The sequence below is a fragment of the Lactuca serriola genome, chromosome 9 (assembly GCF_051521515.1).
Source record: "Lactuca serriola cultivar US96UC23 chromosome 9, Lser_US96UC23_V15, whole genome shotgun sequence".
In the NCBI taxonomy this organism is placed as follows: Eukaryota; Viridiplantae; Streptophyta; class Magnoliopsida; order Asterales; family Asteraceae; genus Lactuca; species Lactuca serriola.
The window spans coordinates 201,795,060-201,817,610 of record NC_136416.1 but is presented as its reverse complement, the minus strand read 5'-3'; the positions used below and the strand labels follow the sequence as shown (position 1 = coordinate 201,817,610).

Here is a 22,551-nt window from a genome sequence, read left to right as displayed (position 1 = left end):
AGCTTGAGACAGGTTGAACATTCGATTAGGCTTGTTTTTTGCTCACCTTTATCATTATGGAAGGAAGCAAACCAAACAATAAAATGAATCACCTAAAAGATCAAAGTGAAAGAAATTTGCATTTTAATTCGCTAAGTTTACAAAGTTCTTGTCTTTGTAAGTTCCAGATGTAAAGCTATGTGAAAAAGGAACTTACTATGAATGTTAGCAATGAATATAGTTGATAAGTAATGCATCATCCGGTTATTTGTTTTTAACAAAAATCCTATTTCATTAATGGTAAAAATATGAACACCAGATGATATACATGAATATGCATGTGAGAAAATATAATCCATGTTAGTATATAACTATTTGAATTTTCAGTATCTGAAATTTTTTAATATTTATGACAAAAAAATAACTTAGAACTTAGAAAGAAACAAAAGACATACGTCAGTCAGAAATATGAGCATTATTGAAGGATACTGAAATACATAAAAACAACAATCGGGCATTTGGTCTAGTGGTATGATTCTCGCTTCGGGTGCGAGAGGTCCCGAGTTCGATTCTCGGAATGCCCCTATTTTTCAATCTTGTAATTTTTATTGAAGTACTCTATTTGTATAATTATTATCTTTCTCCAAAAATCACTTAAACCTCACCTTGTGTTGTAAGATCAAAGTAAATCGAAATAAACTATTTTGATAATATGATTTGGGATTTGTTCAAGCAAAAGAAACTGATTAGTTTGTAATTTTTGCTGAATAAAATAAAATAAAATAAAACTGAGTGTAGATGTATAGTAATTTATTCTTATCCATGATAATTGATAAGGGTTTATCTTTCTAATTAGGAGATTTTGTGTAATTTTGAAATACATCTTGATATACCACACTTATTATACAATCTTTCTAATAAGATATGATAAAGAAAAATCCTGTTGGTAGTAATTTATTCACTTTAATGATCTGTAATGTGCAATTAAAAGGGTTCAACTGAAATTAATGAGCCTTGGAATGAGTTCATCTTTTGCAATAAAAAGGTTGGTTTATTGCATTTACTTGCATTTGAAAAAGAAAAAGTAGACTGAAAATTCATAAGGGTAAATAATTGTGGGAATTAGCAATACACTTTGAAGCGTAAATACCATAATATATCCCTTAATTGTTGATGTGATATTGTTTAGCATGTTAATGTAGTTTAAATTCAAAAGAAATGAAACATGCTTGTTGATTTGTGTTTCCATTTCGAAAAGAAAAGTAGTTAGTAAATATATTTCAACCTTTAAACTACTACTAGTGTTGTACGTCAGATGTAAGATATAAAACAAAAAGCACCAGTGGTCTAGTGGTAGAATAGTACCCTGCCACGGCACAGACCCGGGTTCGATTCCCGGCTGTTGCATTTTCAAGAGCTGTGATGATTTACGCCTTTATGATGGAGGGGTCCATTGTACTTGTCTGATCTGTGAGTGAAGACTTTGTAGGCCTTACTGAGTTCTTTGTTTTTTTGGCTGGAAAATAAACATATTTAGTACTTATGAACCAATGCTTCTTTGGGCACAACTTTCTATACAAAGATGAACTTATTAAACTCATTTAATACCAAAAATATCTCTTAAGAAACTATCCCGTATAACAATCCCATTGACTGTTAAACTTGTATACACTGCCACTATGGACAAGTACATATATTTAGATTTGTATCAATGAAATTGTTTTTATGATAGTTACATACTTCAACCAAATGCCTATGAGGTTTGAAGTATTACAAGTGTTTTGGGGTGCGCTTCTAGGTGTGTGTAGGATTTATGAAAATGATGAAAATATTGTATTCTTATGAGTCATAGTGAGAGATTGGGGATTGCATATGGGATTATTAGGGACTTTGATCGGTTTCATAATTTATATGGATGGTGTATGTTCTTCGGTTGATTATTGGTAATTTCGGATGTGGAATGGAATTGTGGGTTGAGCTTCTTGTGGTTCTGGGTTTTTATGAGCTGAAGAGACATTGAAGATCATTAGTTGTATTTGTTACTAGTTGATATCATAAGGTTTATAACATTAAAGATTGGTTGTAAAGATTGTGAACTTGTTATAATTAGTTTTATTTATGATCAAATAAACTGTACATGGGCATGTTTGATTAGTCAATTATTTCTGTTTTGTCACTCTTCAAAGTTTTTTTTTTTTTTTTTTTTTTTTTTTTTTTTAGTCTTGAAAATGGTGGTAATTTATGCAAATGTGGTTGTTTTGGGTGCTAGATTCCACAGATGACGATAATAAACACAAAGACACCAACTAACGGTCTAGTGGTAGAATACTACCCTTCCACGTTATAGACTCGGGTTCAATTCCCGGTTGGTGCACTTCAAGGGCTATGATCAAGGTTGTCAAGATCGGGATCCTACCTAGGATCGATTTTGGGTTTGCAAGATCGGAATCGAGATCCTAAGATCCCACAAAATAGAATATAATTTTAATTTATAATATTTAATCATGAAAACTATTTCAAACATTTAGTTTTTCATTCAAAAGTTATAAACACTTCAAAATATTAGTCATAAGTCACAATAAAAAATGATAAATGGTAGATTGGTAAAGGATAAAAGACATAAAGTGGTAAAAAAATTTTCATTTGCAAAAAAAAAAAAAAAAAAAAATCAAAGGAAGGTAGGATCGGATCGGATCTCGATCCTACGATCCTACCTACGATCTTACGATCTTACCTGCGATCCTACCCCAAATACGATCCTTTTACGATCCGGATCGTTTTTCATACCTAGGATCATAGGATCGTACGATCCTACGATCAGGATCGCGATTTTGACAACTATGACTATGATGTTAAAAAATTGATATATATATATATATATATATAAACTAGTTTTTTAGTTGAACCGGTCTGATGACCGGTTCTAGGTTCAATTGTCGCTTCATGTATTTTTATGGTCTACATTTAAATTAAATAGTTGTATTCCTTATAATTTAATATGTTTACAATTATATGTTTTAAATAAGCCTTAGTAATTAATATTTGTTAATTAAATAATAATTAAAGTTAACGTAAACATATAAAAGAACACAAATAAAATGGAATTCGAAAAACAAAATTTGTATATATATTAACTAGCCGTTTGCCCACACAAAGCGGCGGCGGCGAATAGTTTCTTTCAAGCAATTAGTTCCATTCAGAGACATGTTATATTTCTAAGAACACTTGCACCATTATCGTTCGGTTTCACAAAAATAAAAAGTGCAATGTCAAAACCAAAAAATATTGTGGTGGTGGATTCCATGGAGGAAAAGGAGATGAAGATTTGAATTAGTCTCCAGTCAACTATATTTTATGCAAAAAATCAGGAAACTCTAATTTGAATGAGTTTTTAAATTTCAAACGAATTGTCGAAAAAAAATATTTCAGATTTCGAATGCACCAGATACCAGAGAAGAGATATTTTAGGAGTACAAGTTGGGTCAAAATTGATGAAAATACTAATTCAATCCTTAAAAATAAGGAAATACTAATTTAAATGTGTTTTTAATATTTGTATCCCTAGCATTATCATTTATAAGATATATATTATAATATTATTATATTAATAGTTGGTTGTACTTTAAGTTTAAAGACTTGAACGTCTTAAAAAAATATTATTATTATATTGGTTTTATTTATAGAAATAATAAGATTTCTTTTATAAGGTAGTATAGATATGTTAGTGTAATAAGAATATGATTAAGTAGAAAATTCTTAAAAGAGAAACATTATTTTAACATTAAATATCTTTTGCAAGCCTTTCCAATATTGAAAGCTAGGAGTTAGTCTACGTGGCGTGCACCCTTTAGGATATCTACATGCTAATCCCGATGCACATGTTTGGGTGTGTGCTTCTAGGTAGGGGTGAGCATGGTGCGGTTTTCGCCTAAAACCGCAACTCATATCGCTAGGTGCGGTTTTTCTTTATGTAAAACCATTAGGTGCGGTTTTTTTGCGGTATGGTTTTTGCGGTTTTATTTGCGGTTGCGGTTTGTAATGGTGCGGTTTCGGTTTTAAACCGCAAACTACTAAAATGGCCCAATACTAGGAAAATTTGTATGTCTAAAATAAGTAATGTAACAATGCAAATTTTCAAACAAAATTTTCATTTAAAAAAAAATAATAAAGTATTTCCATTCAAAACAAGGCATAAATAATTTAAGTGTCACGTCAATTACAAATTGTCTAAATCCCAAGATCATAAAAACATCCTTCAGTGTGTATCGATCATGCCGGCGCCTTCCCACGGTCCTCGCTAGTACCTGAAACATATACATAACTACTGTAAGCATAAATGCTTAGTGAGTTCCCCAATATACAACTTACGCACATACGCCTTTCCAGGCCCTGACCTAACGGTCCATGTGTCTCAGGGGACTTCCGTCCCTGCTGGGTAAACCTTCCGGTCCTACCTACGCCGACCTTCCGGTCCATCACACAACATATTGCCTTCCGGCCCATAACATATTGCCTTCCGGCCCATAATATAATCGCCTTCCGGCCCATAACATACATAGCATATATAACAAACAGCTTACCACATATAGCATACATATCACATATCATATCTGACCTTCCGGTCACACAGTCAAACCCTTCCGGGTACAGTATAGTGAGAAGACTCACCTCGTGAATGCTGAAAGCTAGCAAATCCTGAAATCACTCGTGCACAATCCGACGAGCTACAACCTCCCTATAACATCACATATCTCTCATTAACACTTATATCTTCTAAGTGTGACTATCCCTAAGAAGTCAGACTTAGGTCAACTCTGGTCAACGGCCAACGGTCAACGGTCAACTCGTCCGGACTCGGCGAGTGCCATGGCGACTCGGCGAGTCTAGACGTCCTCCAACTCTCTGAGATTCCCTATCTACTCGTCGAGTATCCTCCTTGACCCGACGAGTTACTCCTGGAAGAATCGCGGGGCCACCCCGACTCAACTCGCCGAGTCTGAAGAACAACTCGACGAGTCCCAGCTAATCTTCAAGCTACTCGCCGAGTCTGTTCATCGAACTCGGCGAGTCCATGCCATGCAACCGCTCAAACTGCATCCTAAGGTCAGAACTGCTTCGACCATTCCTAGGTCTGGCCTTCCTAGGCTGATCCCTCACGTAAAGTCCTCATTTCAGTGCTCATGATACACCATATGATTCATAATTTACATTTTGAACTAAGGCATAAGGATTCCAATCCAAAACCTTCATCAATTCCCGAAATGCACAGACATGGGACATTCTGGACCTCCAAAGGTCCCAATACAGGGTTACAATCGATTAGGGGACTAGGGTAACATTCAATCTATTCACAAAAGGGTTCCATAAACCCTAATTCCATAATCACATCAACATAGCAGAGTATACTCGAATTCTTACCTGGATGATGTATCCTCTGTGTCCCCAATCCTCAGAATGTGACCCCCTTGCTGCTCCTTTAGCCAATCCCTTCTCTTCCTTGCACAACCACTCTTCTATAATCAACAATGGCCTATAATCCTTGCTCCAGATGCACACAATCGATTTAGGGTTCTTCTCAGAAGGCTAAAATGAACAATGACGGCCAATGAGTCCTTTTTATACGTCCCAAACCTGAACGGTTAGGGTTTTCGCTAAACAGCGTAGACTCGCCGAGTCCATATCTGGACTCGTCGAGTCCAGTCGCGAACCCGCGACCAAGTCTGCGATCCTACTCGGCGAGTCTAGGCTCCAACTCGCCGAGTCCCCTCTTAAATCACCCCAAAAACATAATTTAACAATACCTGAGATTTCGGGCTGTTACAACTCTCCCCCACTAGGATTGGACTTCGCCCTCGAAGTCTCACTCTGAAAATAGTCCCGGATGCTGCTCCCGCATCTCACGTTCCGGCTCCCAAGTCATTTCCGATCCCTTACGGTGTTGCCACTGAACCAACACCAGAGGTACCTCCTTGTTCCTCAGAACCTTGATCTTCCGATCCCTGATGGCCACTGGTCTCTCGGCATAATTAAGGCTCGCATCCACCTGAATGTCCTCTAATGGAACCACTGCCGACTCATCGGCTATGCACTTCCTCAATTGCGACACATGGAAGGTGTCGTGGATCTGTCCCAACTCCGCTGGCAACTCCAACTGATAGGCTACCCGACCTATCCTTGCAATCACACGAAATGGCCCAATATACCGGGGCCCCAACTTGCCCCTCTTCCTGAATCGAATCACTCCTTTCCAAGGAGAGACCTTCAGGAGAACGAAGTCGCCGACTTGAAACTCAAGCTCGGATCGGCGCCTGTCTGCATAACTCTTCTGTCGGCTCTGGGCGGTCAACAACCTCTGTCTAACTTGCTGAATCTGCTCTGTCGTCTGAAGCACGATCTCTGTGCTGCCCATCACTCTCTGTCCCACCTCTCCCCAGCAAATGGGGGTCCGACACCTCCTACCATACAACAGCTCAAAAGGTGACATACCAATGCTCGAATGATGGCTGTTGTTGTAGGAAAACTCTGCTAAGGGTAAATATGCATCCCAGCTACCCCCGAAGTCCAACACACACGCTCGAAGCATGTCCTCCAGCGTCTGAATCGTCCGCTCGCTCTGGGCGTCTGTCTGGGGATGATATGCGGTACTAAAATGCAATTTAGTACCCAGCTCCTCATGGAATTTCTTCCAGAACCTGGAAGTGAAGCGTACATCACGGTCTGAAACGATCGAGATCGGCACCCCATGCCAAGATACCACTTCTCTCACATATATCTCCGCCAACTTCTCCGCTGAAGAACTCTCGCTGATGGCAAGGAAGTGTGCACTCTTCGTCAACCTATCCACAATCACCCAAATTGCATCAACTCCCCTGGCAGTCCTCGGCAATTTGGTGATGAAATCCATAGTGATCTGTTCCCACTTCCACTCGGGGATCTCCAATGGCTGTAACTTGCCATGCGGTCTCTGGTGCTCGGCCTTAACCCTACGGCAGGTCAAGCACCTCTCAACGAACCATGCAACGTCCCTCTTCATACAGGGCCACCAATACTCTTTCCTCAAATCCAAATACATCTTCGTAGCACCGGGATGGATCGAGAATTTCGATCTATGAGCCTCTTCCATCAAAGTAATACGCGTACCGCCCACGAACGGTACCCAAATCCGACCCTGAAACGTCATAAGCCCTCGTCCATCCTTAACGAACTCTGAAATTAACCCCACAACCCGCTCTTTCTTCTGCATCTATGGTCGCACAGCCTCGGCCTGTGCTCCACGAATAACATCCAATACTAGAGTCATCACAGTCAGTCTTAAGCATACATCTCGCAATGGAGTGCTCTCCGCCCTGCGGCTCAATGCATCGGCTACCACATTAGCCTTGCCTGGGTGGTACAGGATCTCACAATCATAATCCTTGACCACATCCAACCACCTCCTCTGACGCATATTTAGGTTGGGCTGATCCATCAAATACTTCAAGCTCTTATGGTCCGTGTATATCGTACATCGAACCCCATACAGGTAGTGACGCCAAATCTTGAGAGCGAACACTACTGCCCCCAACTCTAACTCATGCGTGGGATATCTCGCCTCATGAGGCTTCAGCTGCCTCGATGCATACGCTATCACATGACCCCTCTGCATCAACACTGCACCCAGTCCCGAAATCGATGCGTCGCAATATACTACAAAATCTTCCATCCCTTCCGGGAGAGCTAATACCGGGGCTTCGCACAACCTCTGGCGAAGTGTCTCAAAGGAGGTCTGCTACTTGGGCCCCCATGAGAATGCAACACCCTTCCGGGTCAATCTGGTGAGCGGCACTGCGATCTTGAAGAAATCCTTAATGAATCTCCGATAATACCCTGCCAACCCAAGGAAGCTCCTGATCTCAGAGGGTGACTTCGGCACCTCCCAACTCATCACTGCCTCAACCTTGGCCGGATCGACCAATATCCTTTTCTGATTAACAACATGTCCTAGAAATTGGACCTCCCGCAACCAGAAGTCACATTTGGAGAACTTTGCATAAAGCTTCTCTGACCTCAATACCTCAAGGACCTCCCTCAAATGCTCCTCATGCTGCTCTCTAGATCTCGAATACACCAGAATGTCGTCGATAAATACAATCACTGACCGATCCAACATCGGCCAGCATACCCTGTTCATGAGATCCATGAACACAGCCGGGGCATTGGTGAGCCCGAAAGGCATCACCACAAACTCATAATGCCCATATCGCGTCCTAAACGCTGTCTTCTGGACATCCTCATCCCGCACTCTCACCTGATGGTACCCTGACCTCAGATCGATCTTGGAAAACCAAGACGCTCCCTGCAACTGATCGAATAAATCATCGATCCTCGGTAACGGGTAATGGTTCTTGACCGTCAACTTGTTCAACTCCCGGTAATCAATGCACATCCGGTGTGAACCATCCTTCTTCTTGACGAACAGAATAGGTGCTCCCCACGGCGAGCTGCTCGGCCGAATGAATCCCTTCCCCAGCAACTCCTGGAGCTGCGAGGACAACTCTTGCATCTCTGGAGATGCAAGACAATAAGGCACCTTAGCAATAGGCGCGACCCCCGGGACCAGATCGATACCAAACTCTACTTGCCTCACAAGAGGTACTTGTCACACCCCCGAACCAGACGGCGGAAACGTCCGGGGGCTGTCGTGACTCAATTGAATACCATAACATTGAATATATATGAAACATAACAACATTCGTCACCAATCATTAATACAGTACAACCAGTAGCGTTTACATGAAATACATTGGTTAAACATTACATTCCCAAAAATTAAATTGTTCGATTCATACATAAATAAACTGCAACCGTCACTGAATATGATTTCCCTTGATTCACTGGTTCCCTAAGAATACAAGTATTTTGAAAAACGTCAACATATGAAATGTTGGTGAGTTCATAAGTAGTGTTTGAAATCCAATGTTTGTATTGTTTGAATACCACCAGAAAATCCGATATTTTCTGAAATGAAAAACTTTCGAAAATGTTTGTGAAGATCCATAGGTATGCCTGTTTGTTTCTATACTTGTGAAAATTGTTTATTAAAAATTATATGCGTTTCGAATCCGATATGTTTGAAAAACCTAGGAAAACCCGATGTTTTCCTAATCCTTTGAAATCCGTTAAGTTGCGTTGAAACCATTACAAAGATAGAAGTGTCATTCCCAGGCGACGTTGGATTATTTTTGAGCATGATTATTTACTACAAACCCGCATTACACAAACGCCCAGTTTATAGCAATACTAACGATCCCGAAGGCGTCGTTCGTACAAATCACGTTATCCAGCCGCCCTGACTATGTGTCGTCCCACATCCGAAGAGTAAGAGGACACGAAGGCCTCGATGACTCTATTAATCGGTTGGGGATAATATGCGTACGAGGGGTCTCCGACCCGCCTCGCAAAATATGCAGACTCTTCTAGCAATACCAAGGACCCTTGGGGACCAGTGGTATACAAGCCATTGAAAGTCCCTCTACGTTGTGCCAAGTCGGTGAAACTCAACACTTCGTAGAAAATATGTGTCTTCGGGCCTTAAGATCAGGTCATTGGGCTAGCTAGGCCCAACAAGCAAGATTTTACACTTTTGGGGCCCGAAGATGGTGCGTAGACGTCTGTGCACACTCGTATGTAAGCTAAGTTCCCAAACGTTATTTGTATGAACCGTAGTGTTGTAGTGTCGTAGTGTTAGTAGTTGTAGATTTCTATTGGTTCGAGACCGAGCCAATTCGTTTAACAACGACTTTTGGTATTGTAACGTATTGTATTTCGTCGAAAGCCGCGGTGCCATTATTTGATCAAATTGTGCATATTGAATTAGCCTTGAAATTTTTCTGTTTTCAGCCCCTCATTGTTTGTAAAGTTTACATTTTCAACCCTTTATTTGAATACTTCCCGGTTTGGTCCTTAAATTAATTTTCTTGACATTTTAACATCAAAAATTATTGAAATTAATATTTTTCAGCATATTTTTCATAGAAAACAGTTTAAGTCCCTGAAAATGCAGTTTTCTCGGTTTTAACCCTTCTTTTTCGCAACTTTGGCAATTTTGGCCCAAATTGGAAATTTTTTGCAACTTTGGTCCTTTTTAAATTTGAAAAGCATTTTAAACCTTTGAAAAGGACTTGGATCACTTATGGTCCACTGTTTTACAGAAAATCACAGTTTTGGCCCTCCAAAACAGAAAATTCGCATAATGGGCCTCATTGGGCCAAAAATGTCATTTTTAGCCCATTAAGCTTGGAATTTATTTTTTTAATCCCCTAAATGAGTATATTTCCAGAAATTGATTTATGGAAACTGTTTTGGCACACTTCATCCAGCAGAATTCGTGATATGCCATTTTGGACCCTTAATTTTGTATTTTTCACATTTTAGGCCCAAAATTTGTGTTTTTAACCCAAAGAAAATTGTTACTAAACCACTTAGCCATTTTTCTTGAAACACTTTGTATGTAGAAATATATTTGAAGCTAAAATCATTTCACACAAGATATATCTCGGTTTTGAGGGGTTTTATGGCTAGATCCAACATTATAACACACAAAAGCATACATATAAGCATGGAAATCATACAAGGCATACAAAACACATATAGATCTACACTTTCACTTGTATTCCCCCCCACAAAACTCATAAAAACAGAAAATAGGGGGTATGAAGCTCACCTTGGGTGTGGTTTCGGTTTTGGAGAGAAGATGGAAGAAAACTTGATGATTTTTGGGCCTTAGCACCTTTCCTTGGTAGATCTCGAGTTTGAGATGGTTCTAGGGTGCAAGATCACGATTTTTGCATAGTTTAGGAAAGGATTTTGATAACAAAAAGAATTTAAATCATAGATCTATGCATAATCTTACCTTAGATGAAGAATTTTGTGGAGATTTCCTCTTGAATGCTTCCTAAAACTCGAGATTTTTGAGTGGAGAGGGAGAGATGTTCTTGAGTGATCTAGAGAGGATTTGTGAGAGATTTGTGGTGTGTGTGTGTGCTTGTGGCCGAGAATGAGAGAGGAGAGAAGAAAGAAGTGATTTTGAAGTGATGTTGCATGGAAACATGGACTATATTGCATGGATATCCAAGGGACAATAATGAGGTGGCATAATTAAGTCAACTCTTCCTTATCTTCTTGGATTTGGGCCTTGGGCCGAGATTTTTGAAAGGGAAAAGAAAAATTTGGGCTTTTTCCCTTAAGCCCAAAATTAGAGTTAGTTAGAGTGTGTTTTATGCTTAAAAGAATGTAGTATGATTTTTCCATTTTTGATGAACTAGTTTAGGGTATTCATGGCTCAAAGCTTTCAATTCATTTCATTCTAGGCCCAATATGGCCCAAAATGTTGAAATAAATAAGTGTGAGTCCAATTAGAGCCCAATTAGGATTCTAAGCCCATGATAGTCTATTTGGAAGCTTATTGGTCCATTTGGATCCAATAAGGAAGTTCTAGTCCAAGGTGTACCTAAACAAGCACTTTTAGGGTTTCCAATTGTTTGATGACTATTTGTAGTACTTGTATGATGTATTTGATTGAAGTTTTTGATTCACATTAACTTGAATGTATAGATTACATGGCTCAAAATTTCCAGTTGTGACATCATCCCCCCGTTAGAGGGAATTTCGTCTCGAAATTCTGTTTGAAAGCTAGATTTGAGAATGCTAGAATAGGTGAGGGTACTTCTGCTTCATTTGATCTTCGCGTTCCCACGTGAATTCTCGCCCACGCTTTGCGTTCCACCGTACCTTCACGATCGGGATGCGGCTCTGTTTAGTACGCTTCACCTCCCTGTCCATGATTTCGATTGGTTCTTCGACGAACAGGAGATTCTCATTAATTTCGATTCCGTCAAGAGGAATGACGAGGGTTTCATCTGATAGGCACTTTTTCAGATTAGAGACATGAAACACGGGGTGTACACCGTTTAGTTCCGCGGGTAGTTGTAGTCTGTAGGCTACCGGGCCTATTCGGGCGACGATTTCGAAAGGTCCAATGTATCGCGGGTTCAACTTTCCCCGTTTTCCGAAACGTATAACCCCTTTCCAGGGTGAGACTTTCAACAATACTCGATCACCGACCTGGAATTCTAAGGGCTTTCGTCGTTTGTCAGCGTAGCTCTTTTGTCGGTCGTGCGACGCTTGTAATCGGGCTCTGATCTGAACGATCTTTTCTGTGGTTTCGCGAATAATCTCCGGTCCTGTTATTGCCCTATCCGACGTATGCGTTCTTGCTAGCTGGGTGTCACCTACTTCAGCCCAACATAACGGTGATCTACATTTACGCCCGTACAGTGCTTCGAAAGGAGCCACCTTGATGCTTGAATGGTAACTATTTTTATATGAGAATTCGATCAACGGTAGGTGGGTATCCCAAGACTTTCCAAAGTCTATCACACAAGCACGAAGCATGTATTCAAGCGTCTGGATGGTTCGTTCACTCTGACCGTCCGTTTGTGGGTGATACGCGGTGCTCATATCGAGATGAGTTCCCATTGCCTTGTGGAGTGATTGTCAAAACCGCGACGTGAACCTACTGTCCCTATCCGAGATGATAGATTTTGGCACTCCATGGAGTCTTACGATTTCTCGTAGGTACAACCGCGTCAGTCTCTCCATCTTGTAGGATTCTTTGATTGGCAGGAAATGGGCAGATTTCGTCAGTCGGTCGATTATTACCCATATGGTGTCCAGTCCGTCCGACGTCTTGGGCAGTTTGGTCACGAAGTCCATAGAAATCTCCTCCCATTTCCACTCAGGGATGACCGGTTGCTGTAACAATCCGTAAGGTTTCTGGTACTCCACTTTTACTTTGGCGCACGTAAGGCACTTACCAACATAAGTCGCGATTTCCGCCTTCATGTTAGGCCACCAATAGTGTTGCCTAATGTCCAAATACATCTTGTCCGAACCGGGATGAATGGAGTATCGTGTCTTGTGGGCTTCCTTCATAACGGTCTCCCTAAATCCTCCGATTTTTGGGACCCAAATACGGTTCATGAAGTAGTATACCCCATTCTCTCTGACTTCCAGGTTCTTCTCCATTCCGCGTAATGCCTCGCTAGTTCTATTTTCCGCTTTCATAGCCTCTGCCTGGACTGATGCAATTTGAGTGGCCAGATGAGACTTGATGGTTATCGAGTGCGTTTTCGTACGGCGATTAGAGTACTCCTTCCGACTTAAGGCATCGGCTACTACGTTGGCCTTGCCTGGATGGTACTTGATCTCGCATTCGTAGTCGTTTAACAATTCCACCCATCTTCGTTGTCTCATGTTCAGCTCCTTCTGATTCAAGATGTGCTGGAGGCTCTTGTGGTCCGTGAAGATGGTGCACTTTGTGCCGTACAGGTAGTGCCTCCAAATTTTCAGAGCGAAGACCACGGCTCCCAGTTCTAGGTCATGGGTCGTGTAATTTACTTCGTGCGTCTTTAGTTGGCGGGACGCATATGCTATCACTCTTCCACGTTGCATGAGAACGCAACCTAAGCCTTGATTCGACGCGTCACAGTAGACTACAAAATCTTCCGTTCCTTCGGGTAGAGATAGTACAGGTGCGCTACAAAGAGCTTGCTTCAAGGTTCGAAGCGCAACCTCTTGTCGGTCAGTCCACTTGAATGGCACGCTCTTTTGCGTGAGCAAGGTAAGCGGCTTGGCGATCTTAGAGAAGTTTTGGATGAATCTCCTATAGTAGCCTGCTAGGCCTAAGAACTGACGAATTTCGGTGGGCGTAGTCGGAGTTGCCCATCCTTCCACAGCTTTGACCTTAGAGGGATCCACATGAATTCCGTCTTGGCTAACTACGTGACCTAGAAAATTCACGCTCCGTAGCCAAAACTCACACTTAGAGAGTTTGGCGTAAAGCTTTTCCGATCGCAGCGTCTCTAGGACTTGTCGGAGATGTTGGCCATGCTCCTCTTTGCTTCGAGAATAGACGAGGATGTCATCGATAAACACAATGACGAAGTTGTCCAAGAACGGTCGACAGATTCGATTCATTAGGTCCATAAATGCGGCAGGTGCATTTGTTAGACCGAAGGGCATTACAACGAATTCATAATGTCCGTAGCGGGTTCGGAAAGCGGTTTTAGGAATATCCTCTTCTCGGACTTTGAGTTGGTGGTATCCGGACCGTAAATCTATTTTTGAAAAATAGCTAGCTCCTTGGAGCTGGTCGAATAGATCGTCGATTCGCGGGAGTGGGTAGCGGTTTTTAACAGTGAGTTTATTTAACTCTCTGTAATCGATGCACATTCTGAAAGATCCGTCCTTCTTTTTGACAAAGAGCACCGGAGCTCCCCATGGCGAGTAGCTAGGTCGGATAAATCCCTTATCCAGAAGCTCACTGAGTTGGCTGGACAATTCCTGCATTTCAGCAGGTGCCAACCGATATGGTGATTTAGCGAGAGGAGTTGCTCCTGGAACGAGGTCGATTCGAAACTCAACCTGTCTCTCTGGGGGTACTCCTGGAAGATCTTCGGGAAACACGTCTGGAAATTCACATGCTACTGGAATGTCTTGGATGTTAGTTTCTTCTTTGGTCTTATCTACTATGTGAGCCAAGAATGCCAAATTGTTCTTTCGCAAGTGTTTCTGCGCTTTGATGCACGAGATGAGACGAAGATTCGTACTGGGTTTATCTCCGTAAATGACTAAGGTTTCGTGATTTGGGAGACGAAGGCGAATGGCCTTCTCATGGCACATAATCTCAGCATGGTGGGGGCTTAACCAATCCATGCCGATAATCACATCGAAACTCCTAATTGATACTGGCATCAGATCTATTCGTAAGACGTGTTGGTTGAGGGTTAGGGTACATCCGATGTAGATTTCCCTAGTGGATTCGGTTTTCCCATTGGCCATTTCCACCGTATAGGTTTCATTTAGCTTCTGGGGTTGTTGTTTCAGTAAATGTTTAAACTTCTCACTTACGAAACTTCGCTCCGCTCCGGTATCAAATAAGATGCATGCATAAGTGTGGTTTAGGAGGAACGTACCGGTCACAACTGCGGGGTCCTGAACTGCATCACTCTGACCCATAGTCAGCATTCTTCCTGCTCCTCTGTTTCCTGAGTTGTTGTTGTTAGGGCAATCTCGACGGAAATGCCCCGTCCTTCCACACCCAAAACAGGTGTGGCTAGGCCCTGCGTTGTTGCCGCCGGTATTGGTGTTGATGTTATTGCGGGGGTTGTTGTTGTACTGGTTGTTTCCCTGACTCTGGTTCTGAGAAGGATAAGTCCTGCAGAACCTTGCAGTGTGTCCCTTTCGGTTGCAACTGGTGCAATGGAACTCCTTACATTCTCCATGGTGATGGAAACTGCACTTATTGCACTTGGGAGAATTACCAGAATAGGGTCTTGAAGCATTTGAAGCAGTTGAGGCTGGAGCATGTGATGTGACTGGAACCGGCGCAGTGACAGCGTTAACTGCCACCGTTTGCTTCTTTTTAGAGGTCTCGGGGCCCTGACGCCCCTTTCTCTTGTTGTTCCATCCTTTCTTACCATCACTCTCCTTCTTCTTCTCAGTCTCTACCGGTTTCTCGCCCTTTTTGTGGTTATGATCATATAGCCTCTTTGCCAATCTCTTCGCACTGTCAAAAGTTTCAGGGTTCGCAGCTATCACATTCCCTTGAATGGGGGATGTCAGTCCCCAGATGAATCGTTCAATCTTCTTTCCTTCTGATGTAATCATACCCGGGCACAACATAGATAGTTCGCTGAATCTCGATATGTAAGCATCGATGTTCCCATTCTGCACCGTGAGATTCCATAGTTCCTGCTCCATCTTCTGTATTTCGCCTCGGGGGCAATACTCCGCCATTAACATTTCTTTCATTTCTGCCCAGGGAATAGAGTTGGCGACAGGGAGTGTCATAGCTTCTACGTGACCATTCCACCAAGTGAGTGCTTGGTCCACGAAAGTGCAGGCCGCGAACTTCACCTTCATCTGCTCGGGGCACTCGCATATCTCGAATACCGACTCTACCTTCTCGATCCATCGCTTTAGGGTAATCACTCCTCCAGTGCCGTTGAAAGTTCGGGGTTTAGCGTTCGCAAAATCCTTGTAGGTGCACGTTTTAGTGGGTCCTTGGTTCGTCCCATTGTTCGAACTTCCGGATCCTTGCCCGTTACCTCCTCCGTTGTTCCCTCGGTGAAGTTGTGCCATAGCTGCTGTGACCGCAGCAGACACGGCTGCCTGGAAAGCAGTGGAGTCAACTTCGGGCGGAGTTGGTTCGGGATTCCCGCGAGTAGCTGGGAGAGGCATCTTTCTGTCATGAAACGGAGTGTACGTGGTTTCTGTGAGGTTGCGATCCTACTAACTAGGTGTATGATGCGAACCTAAACATTACTACCATCGGGCATACAATCATAACGTCTCAACACATAACAACTGGTAATATCATAACAAAACACACAAAAGTTTATTAATATTATCCGCATTTAATACAAGAAAATTTGCTCGTAGGAGCATACATATGTGATACTAATCCGACAGCATAACGGCTCCATGAGTAGTGTAGTCACTTAAACATAGAGCCGGAGTACATAACATAGTTCCTAATAACCTACTATGATAAGTCTATCCCTAACCGCGATGAGCTGCGTCAGGGGGTGGTGCCGGGGTCATATGCCGAAATGTTGTGCCAGTAGCTGCGCCATCTCTGCCATGTCTCCTATAACCTCATCCCTCTCATGCTCTGCTTGCACTGCCCGAGCCTCCATAGCATACAGCTGTTGTCGCAGTGCGGCGATCTCAGCTTCGAGGGAACGGTTCTCTCTTGGGAGGTTCGCTGGTGGAGCGGGGTGATCTGGTTGTGCCTCGTCCTCGCATGGCGGGATGGGGTCCTGGTCCCCAGCCTGACCTTCCTCGTTGTCACTGTCGATTCCTCCAAACTCGTAGTCAGTGTCTACGTATTCGTCGGGTCCGACATCGTGTGCTTCACGTGGATTCTCTCCTGGCTCATCCACAAGCATCCCGTGAGCTACTAAGGCCTGATGATACTGGATACCCTGCTGCTCCTCCTCAGGCTCCTCCTCCTCCTCTAGCCACCCATTGTTTCCCTGATTAGGGAAGTAGGGGTCTCCAGGGTGATGAAAACCAGCCATGCTGTCTGCGCGAGTACGTAAATATGCTAGCATTATTCCTAGGTGCTACGACCATTATACAGGCTAAGCGAGCGTTCTCTTTTTGGTGATAAAGGGTATAATTTTAGGTTCCCTAGCTATCCCGATCTCATCAAGACGTGTGTTAGTTTTACCTTGGAGAGAATGTAGTTGATCAGGCTACATTCACTCCTTGGTATCACTAAGAACAGTCCCGAATTAACCGAGATACCAGTGTTATTGTGTTTGATTCAGCGTTAGGTCCTTATCCCTAATGCAAGCAAGTGTGTTTTATTTACTTGTTTTGTTCAGAGTTATGTTAGTCCCTCTTTTTGGTTTATAGTTGCATATCAATGTATGGCTCGACATGCTAGTTCACTATAAACAAAGCTCTGATACCAACCTGTCACACCCCCGAACCAGACGGCGGAAACGTCCGGGGGCTGTCGTGACTCAATTGAATACCATAACATTGAATATATATGAAACATAACAACATTCGTCACCAATCATTAATACAGTACAACCAGTAGCGTTTACATGAAATACATTGGTTAAACATTACATTCCCAAAAATTAAATTGTTCGATTCATACATAAATAAACTGCAACCGTCACTGAATATGATTTCCCTTGATTCACTGGTTCCCTAAGAATACAAGTATTTTGAAAAACGTCAACATATGAAATGTTGGTGAGTTCATAAGTAGTGTTTGAAATCCAATGTTTGTATTGTTTGAATACCACCAGAAAATCCGATATTTTCTGAAATGAAAAACTTTCGAAAATGTTTGTGAAGATCCATAGGTATGCCTGTTTGTTTCTATACTTGTGAAAATTGTTTATTAAAAATTATATGCGTTTCGAATCCGATATGTTTGAAAAACCTAGGAAAACCCGATGTTTTCCTAATCCTTTGAAATCCGTTAAGTTGCGTTGAAACCATTACAAAGATAGAAGTGTCATTCCCAGGCGACGTTGGATTATTTTTGAGCATGATTATTTACTACAAACCCGCATTACACAAACGCCCAGTTTATAGCAATACTAACGATCCCGAAGGCGTCGTTCGTACAAATCACGTTATCCAGCCGCCCTGACTATGTGTCGTCCCACATCCGAAGAGTAAGAGGACACGAAGGCCTCGATGACTCTATTAATCGGTTGGGGATAATATGCGTACGAGGGGTCTCCGACCCGCCTCGCAAAATATGCAGACTCTTCTAGCAATACCAAGGACCCTTGGGGACCAGTGGTATACAAGCCATTGAAAGTCCCTCTACGTTGTGCCAAGTCGGTGAAACTCAACACTTCGTAGAAAATATGTGTCTTCGGGCCTTAAGATCAGGTCATTGGGCTAGCTAGGCCCAACAAGCAAGATTTTACACTTTTGGGGCCCGAAGATGGTGCGTAGACGTCTGTGCACACTCGTATGTAAGCTAAGTTCCCAAACGTTATTTGTATGAACCGTAGTGTTGTAGTGTCGTAGTGTTAGTAGTTGTAGATTTCTATTGGTTCGAGACCGAGCCAATTCGTTTAACAACGACTTTTGGTATTGTAACGTATTGTATTTCGTCGAAAGCCGCGGTGCCATTATTTGATCAAATTGTGCATATTGAATTAGCCTTGAAATTTTTCTGTTTTCAGCCCCTCATTGTTTGTAAAGTTTACATTTTCAACCCTTTATTTGAATACTTCCCGGTTTGGTCCTTAAATTAATTTTCTTGACATTTTAACATCAAAAATTATTGAAATTAATATTTTTCAGCATATTTTTCATAGAAAACAGTTTAAGTCCCTGAAAATGCAGTTTTCTCGGTTTTAACCCTTCTTTTTCGCAACTTTGGCAATTTTGGCCCAAATTGGAAATTTTTTGCAACTTTGGTCCTTTTTAAATTTGAAAAGCATTTTAAACCTTTGAAAAGGACTTGGATCACTTATGGTCCACTGTTTTACAGAAAATCACAGTTTTGGCCCTCCAAAACAGAAAATTCGCATAATGGGCCTCATTGGGCCAAAAATGTCATTTTTAGCCCATTAAGCTTGGAATTTATTTTTTTAATCCCCTAAATGAGTATATTTCCAGAAATTGATTTATGGAAACTGTTTTGGCACACTTCATCCAGCAGAATTCGTGATATGCCATTTTGGACCCTTAATTTTGTATTTTTCACATTTTAGGCCCAAAATTTGTGTTTTTAACCCAAAGAAAATTGTTACTAAACCACTTAGTCATTTTTCTTGAAACACTTTGTATGTAGAAATATATTTGAAGCTAAAATCATTTCACACAAGATATATCTCGGTTTTGAGGGGTTTTATGGCTAGATCCAACATTATAACACACAAAAGCATACATATAAGCATGGAAATCATACAAGGCATACAAAACACATATAGATCTACACTTTCACTTGTATTCCCCCCCACAAAACTCATAAAAACAGAAAATAGGGGGTATGAAGCTCACCTTGGGTGTGGTTTCGGTTTTGGAGAGAAGATGGAAGAAAACTTGATGATTTTTGGGCCTTAGCACCTTTCCTTGGTAGATCTCGAGTTTAAGATGGTTCTAGGGTGCAAGATCACGATTTTTGCATAGTTTAGGAAAGGATTTTGATAACAAAAAGAATTTAAATCATAGATCTATGCATAATCTTACCTTAGATGAAGAATTTTGTGGAGATTTCCTCTTGAATGCTTCCTAAAACTCGAGATTTTTGAGTGGAGAGGGAGAGATGTTCTTGAGTGATCTAGAGAGGATTTGTGAGAGATTTGTGGTGTGTGTGTGTGCTTGTGGCCGAGAATGAGAGAGGAGAGAAGAAAGAAGTGATTTTGAAGTGATGTTGCATGGAAACATGGACTATATTGCATGGATATCCAAGGGACAATAATGAGGTGGCATACTTAAGTCAACTCTTCCTTATCTTCTTGGATTTGGGCCTTGGGCCGAGATTTTTGAAAGGGAAAAGAAAAATTTGGGCTTTTTCCCTTAAGCCCAAAATTAGAGTTAGTTAGAGTGTGTTTTATGCTTAAAAGAATGTAGTATGATTTTTCCATTTTTGATGAACTAGTTTAGGGTATTCATGGCTTAAAGCTTTCAATTCATTTCATTCTAGGCCCAATATGGCCCAAAATGTTGAAATAAATAAGTGTGGGTCCAATTAGAGCCCAATTAGGATTCTAAGCCCATGATAGTCTATTTGGAAGCTTATTGGTCCATTTGGATCCAATAAGGAAGTTCTAGTCCAAGGTGTACCTAAACAAGAACTTTTAGGGTTTCCAATTGTTTGATGACTATTTGTAGTACTTGTATGATGTATTTGATTGAAGTTTTTGATTCACATTAACTTGAATGTATAGATAACATGGCTCAAAATTTCCAGTTGTGACAGTACTCCCGGCAGCTCCTTGGGGAAAACATCTGGAAACTCACGCACCACAGGGACCTCCTCAACTGACTTCGGTCTCTCGGAAACCTCCTGCGTATCCATCACATACGCCACAAAACCCTTACAGCCCTGCTGTAGACACTGCCTCGCCCTAGCGGCCGAACAAAAAGCTGATCCCGAACGGGTACCCTCGCCGTACACCAAAAGAACTCCCCCACTATGGTCTCGTATAGTCACCAGCTGACGCTCACAGTCGATGACAGCGCCGAATCGGCTCAACCAGTCCATGCCCACGATGACACAGACATCACCCATCGCAATAGGAATCAGGTCAATCGGGAATTCGACCCCGAAAATCTCTAACACGCATCCCTGGAGAACCTCCGTGGCACAAATCACTCTCTCGTCAGCTATAGAAACTCTCAGAGGCCGACTCAACGACTCACGGCTAACGTTGATATGCTGACTAAAGGCTAAAGATACAAAGGATCTACTCGCACCCGAGTCAAATAACACTAAGGCAGGCACAGAGTTCACAAGGAAAGTACCTACGCATATAATAACATAAGCATAACGTCTCGACATTAAAAATAAATACATGAATTACAGCATACCTGCCACAACATCGGGCGCAACGCGGACCTCCTCCGCAGTCAGCTGAAAGGCTCTCCCCCGAGCCCTTGGGGCCTCGGCCTTCGCCGGTCGAGTCGCAGTAGCTCTGGCAGCAGGTGCAGATCCCTGAAGAAGCTGAGGGCACTCGGCCTTCCTATGGCCTGTCTGGTTGCAATGAAAGCAAACCGTAAACCCCTTGGGATACTCCCTAGCAATGTGCCCCTCCTTGCCACACTTGTAGCAAGCACCAGATCGACACGCCCCATCATGACCATTGCCGCACTTTCCGCAAGTGCGGCCCTTCGAACCTCCTGTCCTCGAATCGGCGGACTTTATCCGCTTGGCTGCAGGCTGGGACTGAGCCGGTCGCCGGTCCACCCGCTGAGACTCGGCCTCCTCCCTGACCTGGGTCTCCAACTCGATCTCGCGCGTCCTGGCATTCGCCTGAAGCTCAGCAAAAGTATGGTAGGTGGAGTTTGACACAAACTCCCGGATATCCCTCCTCAACACTCCCAAGTACCGGCTCATCCGAGCCTGATCAGTGGACACCAGCTCGGGGCAGAACATCGCCCTCTCATGAAACTTCCGCGTGATCACCGCAACAGAATCAGTACCCTGCTTGAGGGTTAAGAACTCCTGAACCAATCGTTCCCTCTCCACCGGGGGAACGTACTCGTCCCTGAACATAACAGTAAACCCCTCCCAAGTCACTGCTGTAATCTCTGCCAAAGTGAAGTTCGCCGTCACGAACTTCCACCAGTCCTTCGCTCCCAGACGGAGCTGGTTCAAAGCGAACCGTACCCTCAGGTGCTCCGGGCATGAACAAGTGTAGAAGCACCCCTCTATATCCGCGATCCACCTCATCGCAGCAATCGGATCCTGCGTCCCATCGAACTCTGGTGGCTTCGTGTTGCTGAACTCTCGGAACAGCAACGAGTCACCCCCCTGTGGCCTAGCAGCGGCCACAGCTGCGGTAGCTGCAGCGGTTGCAGCCTCAGTCAATGCGGCGTACCGCTCATCAAACGTCTCCATCAGGGTGGTCTTAATAGACCCAAACATCTCCGGGATCTCGGCTCGGATCGCCGCAGCTACCTCCTCGTGAATCATCTGACGAATCTCCTTGTCACTCACACCGCTCGAACTTGCTCCGTGGCGTGGTCTAACCATGATGTCTCTGAAATACAACATAGAACTATCAGAGACTCCATCGAGTATAATCGCACTCGATAACGCAACCCTACTCAGTCTCCGATATCCAGGGATTCTTACTTGGGTCTCCCACTGACCCGGTGTCTTCGGTAGTACGGGCCCAATACTACCGACCACACCGCATCAACATTCATCCCAAGTCTTCCTCCCCAAACCCCGGATAGTGAGTATTCTACTTCTGTTATGCACTATCTACCCGCACACTAGCAAAGCATCCCATATCGACAAACTTCCCTAGACTA

The 22,551-nt window shown here is 42.8% G+C and overlaps 1 non-coding gene across 1 annotated transcript; it reads left to right on the top strand.

Annotated features, from left to right (window-relative positions):
- The first annotated feature begins 491 nt into the window (after positions 1-491).
- On the top strand, positions 492-563 carry TRNAP-CGG (transfer RNA proline (anticodon CGG)). The gene has a single exon. It is a non-coding gene; the product is annotated as a tRNA-Pro (tRNA).
- Positions 564-22,551: the final 21,988 nt, after the last annotated feature.